We start from the raw sequence: 8,470 nt of genomic DNA, 5'->3' as shown, positions 1-8,470 counted from the left end.
CCTATAGTTAAACTGTGAAGCTCCGCTAGCCAGGGTGTCTTGCCTTGGTGCTGTACGGTGGCCTCACTGTGCCAGAAACAACAACGCGTTCCCTAGTGTGCGGGAGGAGCCTGGTGATCCTTCATTGGGGGTGGCAAGCGCGTGCGCGGAAGGCCCGACAGTGCCCTTCTGGGCGGCTAGCGCTTTGTATCCTTGGTTAGATGTGCTTAAACCTTCGGGTGCATTTTGTCAGCTACTCCATACCGCAGTTCACAAAACACCGTTGTTTTTGTTGTTGTTGTTGTTGTTAAATGTACTTTAGGATATGCAAGTCACTATTAAACCCTTTTTCCTTTGACCCTCACACAACTTGTGGGGTCTTGGAGTTAGATGTCCTGGGTCAGAGTGGTATCCCTGGCCCTTCCTAGGAGTGACCTTGGTCAAGTCACTGGTACCTGAACCCAAATCCCTGTCGGAAAAGTAACCCCTGCCTGAACGCGTCCCTTGGCCGTCATAAATGATTCTTACTGGAAATAATGCTCTAATTCATAAGCTGGAAAGCACACCACAGATATGAGAAGTTATAGGACACAAGTCAGCTTGAAGAGAGAGAGCACCAAGCAGCTTATCAAATGTGTGAAGACCATGCACTGTACTTGGGGCACACCTGGGGATGGTAGCAGGCACTATGGGCGTGCAGAAGAGGACCAGGACCCCAAGGTGACCACACGATTGGCCCTTCTTCATGCTTCCCCTCCTTCCAGCCTGAGGCTGGAGATCTCACTGTCAAAGTGAAGCATTGATGGTGGGATCAGCTCTAGGTGAGGGACCATCCCTGCCCTGTGTTTATCTGCTTCTTAATTACAGGAGGCAATGCTCCCCACTTCGACACTCTGGGAGGTGCCTGTTGTGTGCCAGGTCCTCCCAAGGGAACCGAGCATCTCACAAAAGACATAGAAACAGAAGACTGCAAATTTAGAAGCATGAGGGGCTTTTCCCTTTGAGAGGTTAACAGTGATGGCTTCCTAGGGTAGGAGGGGTTTGAACTGGGCTTTAGAGGATGAGTGGTCAGAATTTGGACCTGTGGAGAAGGTCAGAGCAGAAGATAAGGATATTCAAGGTCAGGGGGTAGGCAGTGTGAATCTTGACTGCCAGTTAAGGTCTCTGGCATCTCCTTAGTGTGGTAAGGGATAAATTTTTGACTCCACAGAATATAGACAAGGCTACACCATAGTTTAAAACAATTAATCAGACAACCATTGGGGAAAGGGCATTTACCTCAAAATTATGTTGGCCCCTGGCTTGTGTGAGTTCCTATTCAGATGTATTATTCAAAAAATAAATAAGGCAGGCAGGCATCCAGTATGTTCAGAATATGGCATAAATAATTAATTTCATTAGAATGGAGAGGTTATTCTCCTGTGGAAAAAAAAAACATAAAGAGAAGGGAAAGATGAAAATTAAACATACAATTGGGGCATAACCAACTCAAGAGAGTGAGAAAAATCCCAGGTTCCCCAGGAACACTGGAGTCTGGAGCTGAGCCAGTCCAGGCCACAGCATAGGCCTCGCCCCTCCAGCCTCTGCTTCCTAGTCATAAATCTCCAGGCCCTTAATTGGCTGTTCTTGGGCAGTCAAATGTTGGAAATAAAAACCCTCTATTTTTTTTTTAAATTCACAATTCATCATAAAGTGAACTTTCACACATCATCCAGTCCCTTGAACTGTTCTGCACACCTCCCTCTCAGCCATCAGATAGCCCCCTCTCGCCCTCCTGTTACCATGTCACTCAGCGTCAAAACCTCCCTCGGTTCCCTCTTGGCTTTCCAGTCAGTCCAGACCCCTTAACTGGCCTCACAGGGCTTTCCCTGTCCTGGCTCTGACACCTCCCTGTCTGCTTTATCCCAAACTACCTTTTATGCTTCAGACCAGGGCAGTCTTTCATGTTTTGCAAATCCTTGAGCTCCTGAAGCCTATTTCTCCCGGTGACCATCAGATCCTTACCAAACATAGGAGTCCTTCAAGGTCTTCTTGCCTCCTCTTCCTAGAAGTCTTCCCTACTTGCCCCAGGCAGAATAGACTGCTCTTGCCTCTCCCTTTTCGTAGCATGATTTTGGGGGTCGTTTCTATCCTCCTACCCTCTGTTATAGTCACTCCTAAGTGTGTCTCTCTCTCACTGCCAGTTCACGAGGGCAGAGCTGTCTGACTCTTGGTCCTTCAACTCAGGGCTTGGGAAAAATAGTGCTTAGGACAAGTTTGCCAAAATGAAATGCTGGTGAAGAGCAGAGCTGTTAAAAGGGGTATCGCTTAATGGTAGAGCACTTGCCTAGCACGCTTTGGGCTCTGTGTGCCATCCCCAGGACCAAAGAGTAAAAAGGGAGGGTCTGTCCTTGGGAAAAGAGGGACATGGGAATATTGCTGATGGATTTTTGCTTAAGCACCCCACAAAAAAGCTTCCTGGAAAATTGTCTAGTGCTCTGAGTTTCATTGTCCCTCGTGTCCCCAACAACCGCTTTGTCAGTGGAGTCTCACTACTATGCACAGCTCTGCCCAGAGAAGGTTGCCTGCGGTCATCCCCTAACAAGGGGTCAGTGACCTTCCTTTCTCACGTTTCCCAGGCCTCTGCAATCCACTGGGCCTATCTCGGCCACTCCCCTTCCCGCCCTCTAGGCTTCATCCCCAGGGCTACCACTGCAGGTTCCCTTCCCCCAACGCTGCATTCTTTTGCACACCCAGAGCTGCGCAGGTTTTGTCCTCTGTGCGTAGAAGACAACGTTCTGTTCATTGCTCAGGTCAAACAGGCTCCTCAGTACTGCTGACTCTGGTCTGACCTCATGGCCTCCCATCACCCTCCTGGCACCTCCCTACTCCCCGCCCTGCTGGAAGCTCTGGCCCAACCCTGTGTCCTTGATCTGTGCAGAACATTTGTCCCCATGACTGGTCCATGAACTCCAAGACCTACTCTCTTTCTTCTTGGCTCATTTTCAATTTTTTTTTCTTTTCCCCTTGGTGGGGATCTAACCCAAGGCCTCACGCGTGCTAGGCAAAAGCTCTATCTCTGAGTCCTTTGGCTCATTTTCAAACCTGCTTTAATCTAGCAGCTCACATGCATTTGTGTTTATGACACACATAATCAAGACCAAGGTTAATTGAGGCATGCCTGTGAGGTCTATTTATTTTTTGGGTTACGGAGGATTGAAGTCAGGGGTACTCAGCCACTGAGTTACATCCCCAGCCCTATTTTTTTTTTTTTTTTGTATTTTATTTAGAGACAGAGTCTCCCTGAGTTGCTTAGGGTCTTGCTAAGTTGCTGAGGCTGGTTTTGAACTCGTGATCCTCCTGCCTCAGCATCCTGAGCTGCTGGTCATTCATTAATTTTAATGCAGGTGGGGGCTCTGCGAAATCAGTGATCCTTAACGCTGTTGCGCATTAGAATAGGAATCCTTAGAATCAGAGTCTAATGAGTGCAATTAGAACCATTAAAATTGTCTTCAGGGCTGGGGATGTGGCTCAAGCCTGGCATGCGGGGGGCCCAGGTTCGATCCTCAGCACCACATACAAACAAAGATGTTGTGTCCGCTGAAAACTAAAAAATAAATATTAAAAAATTCTCTCTCTGGGGCTGGAGATGTGGCTCAAGCGGTAGCGCGCTCGCCTGGCATGCGCGGGGCCCTGGGTTCGATCCTCAGTACCACATAAAAATAAAGATGTTGTGTCCACCTAAAATTGAAAAATATTAAAAAAAAAAAAATCTCTCTCTCTCTCAGTGGTAGAGCCCATGCTTGACCTGCAGGAGGCCCTGGGCTCCATCTTCAGCTCTGCAGCAAAAGCCCACCTTCCCCAGAGAGTCCTATTTAACTGGTTTGCAGTGGGATCTGGACCTTAGTAGGTTTAAAAGTTCCCTGAGGTGCTGAGGTTGAGATTAACAGCACCTAAGTCTTGCTTCTCCGTTGTGCCTGAAGATGAGAATCACTTGAACTTGACCATGGACCTGTGGCATCATCATCACCCGAGAGCTCGTGAGCAATGTGGATGCTGGCCTGAGTGAGCCAGGATTGGCACTGAACAGGCTCACAGGTGGTTCCTGTGATTGGAAAGATTGCTATTGTAAGTCCTAGAAATTTGGTTGAAAATAGGTCCCAAGTCCCACGAATTTCTAGGGGAGAGCCCCACTTGACCTGGATAGATGTGACACTAGCCCCAGGTGATACTGCTCAGGCAATTTTGGGAAACAGTAGCTCTTCATTGATATCTTGGCCCATAATAATCACCCATGATTTGAAACACAGGGTCCTTTGGAACTCAGGAAATTGTAGGTGGGTGAGCCTGCAGCCCAGAGCAAAATGGGAGCCCAGTCCTGAGGAGAAATGATCAGCTTGCTGGAAGTGGGAGAATACCAAGGGTGGTGATAGGAGAGGGAAGTTGTACTATCTGCAGTCCAGGAAGGCGGCCTGGAAGAGGTGATTCACAAAGGATGACTAGGACTCGCGCAAGGTGGGCTCTAGGAAAACATGGGACAGGAAGAAGTGTTTAGGGGAGGAGTCACCAGGCTGCTCCTTGTCTGTGATCTGGTTACCGTAGCTAACTTTGCCCTTTCAGAGGTACACCTGTGAGCAAAGTTTGTGGTCCCTGGTAATTCAGGGCTCAGAAAAGTTGCTGACCTCTGAGTAGGACCAGGAGACACCTTATTTGGCATCTGAGTGACACATACTTGTGAAAATCAGACACGTCTTTATCTAGCAAGGGCTGAGTCAATAAAACAACGACAGACACTTGCATAATTCTCTGGGTTTTCTAAGTAGTTTCACAGTCATTATTTCCTTCGATTTGCACCTATCATGTGCTCAGAGAAGTCCCAGAACCTGCCTCTGCCCGGTGAGAGGGAGACCGGGCCTCCACCACCTCCATTTTTTAGGAACAGATAGACACAGAGGCACAGTTGGTAGCTGATGCCCTACTCTCTCTGGCACTGTGCAATGCCCAGGTGGGTCTGAGCTGCCTGCAAACTGCCCTTTCCTATGGAGGGGTATCTCCCAAGCTCTGATTATAAGACACCCTGGGGGAGCTTCTGAAAAAAAGAGGATCCCAAGGCCCACCCAAGACCCAAGTCGAAATCTCCAAGCAGAAGAGTTGAGGACTTTGTAGCTTTACAAAAACCAATTGTGAACCTTATGATCAGGCAAGTTGGGAACAACCGAACCAGAAACAGCCTGCTGAGGTCAGAAGACTTGATCCAGCACCTTTGGTGATGTCACTGGGGTAAAGTTCTCCCTCTCTGAGCCTCAATATCTGTCTGTACAATGAGGGTTCTTCCTGGTGTCCACATTCTGAGACCCTGAATGGCACCCTCTGTTGCTCTTGGGGAAGAAGGGACCATGTAGTTCCCCACAGATCCCATCCATTTCTCAGGTGGGACCTTCTTCTGGGATCCCACTGCTAAATCCAACGTCTGCTTTTCCTAGTGTCACTTAACCATTCTGAGTCTCAGTTTCTTATCGTGACAGCAGGCCCTCATCATGGGAGACCCGTGCACGTACTATATGAAGCATGCACAGAGCAAGCCCATCATTCGTGGGATCTTGTAGCATTGTTACATCATCTAACAAATATTTACTGAGCACCTACTATGTGCTAGGAGCTCTCCTGGATCCCTGCTCGTGTGGAGTTGGCATTCTAGTTACATTCTAGTAGGTGGAGACAGACAGTAAATAATGAACACAAGTATGTTTAATATTTAAACAAGTAGAGATGCAGCAGGGATTTAGCATTTAAATAAGAGACAATAAATAGATCGAATGTTGGAATAAATATCAAATGTGGGAATTATTTAAATAGTAAACACAACAGATGCCTATTACTTAGGTAATTGCCATAGTGTGTTAGAATTAATTTAAGTGCAGAGGTGGGGTATTAGAGAGAGTGCCGCAGATGGCTTCCATCCCTAGAGGTCCTTACTTCAGGGCATTTTTCATTTGTAAAACACAGTCCACTCTCACCTCCTACAGGAGAACTTCTGGGCACCCAGACCATGGCCTCTGCCATTACCCCTTATTCTCATGCTAGCTGATGTTATCTGAGGGTTGATGATGCTAAGCCATGCCAAGGGCATTCATCCAAACTGCAGGCAATCTTTGCACTAACCCTGGGAGATCACTTCTTCTTTTTTAATATTTATTTTTTTTTAGTTGTAGTTGGACACAATACCTTTATTTCACCTTTTTATTTTTATATGATGCTGAGGATTGAACCCAGGGTTTTGCACATGTGAGGCGAGCACTCTACCCCTGAGCTACGACCCCAGCCCAGGGAGCTACGACCCCAGCCCAGGGAGGTCACTTCTTTTTTTTTTTCTTTTTAAATATTTATTTTTTAGTTTTTTAGGTGGACACAATATGTTTATTTTTATTTTTATGTGGTGTTGAGGATCGAATCCAGTGCCCTCGCATGCCAGGCGAGCGCGCTACCGCTTGAGCCACATCCCCAGCCCGGGAGGTGGCTTATTTTGGAGGAAATGGAAGCTCTCTGCAGCTGCGGATGCAGCTGGAAAGGGATGGAGTTAGAACGTGAGCCTGGTCAGATGCTGCACCCTCCACTACCCCATAACAGCTATTCCTCTTCTCACCTACCTCCTGTACCCCACAAGGGAGGCGAGGCTCCTTTATTTTATTTATTTATTTTATTTTTATGTGGTGCTGAGGATCGAACCCAGTGCCTCCCACATGCTAGGCAAGCACTCTACCACTCAGCCACAACCCCAGCCCCTTGGATGAAGCTCCTTCTGAGTGTCTCTGGGTCCTCCCAGACTCAAATCACATCCCAGCACCTAACCCTCCTAGGGCAGAAGAAGCTTCTGCTAGCAGAAGGCAAGGGGTTGTCCAGGGGCATGACAGCTAAGGTGATGTGACCAACTGCTGGAGTCCTTCTGGCTTTAACACTGAGCATCCTGCATCCTGGAAAGCTCCTCACTGGGGATAACTGGTCACCCTATAAGCAAAGACCAGGTGGTCTCCTGTCCTGCCCCATGGCCCCCTGCCTGAATGAAAGCTCTTTGGTGAAAGGAAACTGATTAGCATATGCTCATTTCACATTTCATGTTTTTGGCAAAGTCCACATGGTTAAAAGTTCCTAAATGCAACTGTATAGTTTTTCTTTGGGGACACTCCTAGACATAGACTAGACACTCCTAATCTCTGGTGGACAGAAAAACTCAAATATGTACCTAGCCTTTGACCCAGAAATGCCACTTTTAAATATTTCTCCTTGAATGAAACAAAACAAAACAAAAATATGGACAAAGATTTCTGAACAAAGGTATTCCCCGCAGAAGCTTGTTTACAAAAACTTAAATATAAATTACCTAAATGAAGATAGGATATAATCAGCTATGAAAAGTATCATGTTGTGGGAGATTTAATAACATAAAGGGAAAATGACATGACACTATGTTAAATGCAAAAAAGAAAAAAAGAAAAGAAAAGGGTATAAAACTATATAAGTTCAGGCCCAGTTTCATTTAAGATAAAATATACAGGCATAGAATTAAAACTGAGGAGATATGTCAGAATGCTAATTGTTCTCTTGAGTTTAGGGTAATTATCTTCTTTATATTTTTCTGAAATGCAAATTTTCCTGGAATTTACAAATTCAGCAAGTACATATTAATTTTTTTTTAACCACAAAGTCAGTAACTTTAAAAAATTGTGTAAAATTGTTCTGTACTGAGCTGTCCTGATTTAGCCTGACCTTCTTCCTCTGCTGGCATGAATTGTAGGACACACAGGGAAGAGCCCTGGACTGGGGGGTCAAAGAGCGAGCGCCTCTCAGTGCATTCCCTTTGTCTAGGATGTCCTGTTTCTCCATCTGGAACAGGCCCTGTGACTTGGAGGCTGTTTTTCTCCTTGGGTCTGGCTGCAATGCCGAGGAGAACCACACGAGGACACTGGAGTCATTCTGATGGGTGATGTATGCTCAGACTGGGGCTCCTTTGGAAATTGTTTCCCAGAACCAGAGATGACACCAGCCACTGCCTGCCTGAGATGTTCCCACTCAGAAGGGGAGAGAAAGGTGAGGAAAAACTTGGCTCATAACCTCTAAGATGAGCCCCACCTCAGTCTTCCCAGAGCTGCGCTGGCCACCCTCCAGCACCCTGAAGCATGTGGAGCTGGACTTGCTGTATGGCCCTGGGTGGGCCCCTGTCCCTCTCTGGGCCTGCTGGGTCCACCACTGCTTGCAGACTCTGTTGAAGAAGGTGTTTCCTGTGTCTGGCCTGCTGCTTCTTGCTTACCAGCCCATGCCATCTCTTTCATGCTCAGTGTTTGGACTGAACTTAAACAGATATAACCTCCCCCCCCCACCAAAGTAGGTTAGAGGTACTCTTTTCTGCATCCTTTCAGGAAATTCCTGGGTGGCAGAAACTGGCATTGCTCTTGCTCTTGGGTTCTGGCTGAGCCCAGGGACATTTTTGGACATCCTGTATGTGTGTATGGGGGGG

Source organism: Marmota marmota, unplaced genomic scaffold, assembly GCF_001458135.2.
Source record: "Marmota marmota marmota unplaced genomic scaffold, marMar, whole genome shotgun sequence".
NCBI classification, from domain to species: Eukaryota; Metazoa; Chordata; class Mammalia; order Rodentia; family Sciuridae; genus Marmota; species Marmota marmota.
The sequence above is the reverse complement of the archived record's forward strand: the minus strand, read 5'-3'. Positions refer to the sequence as shown.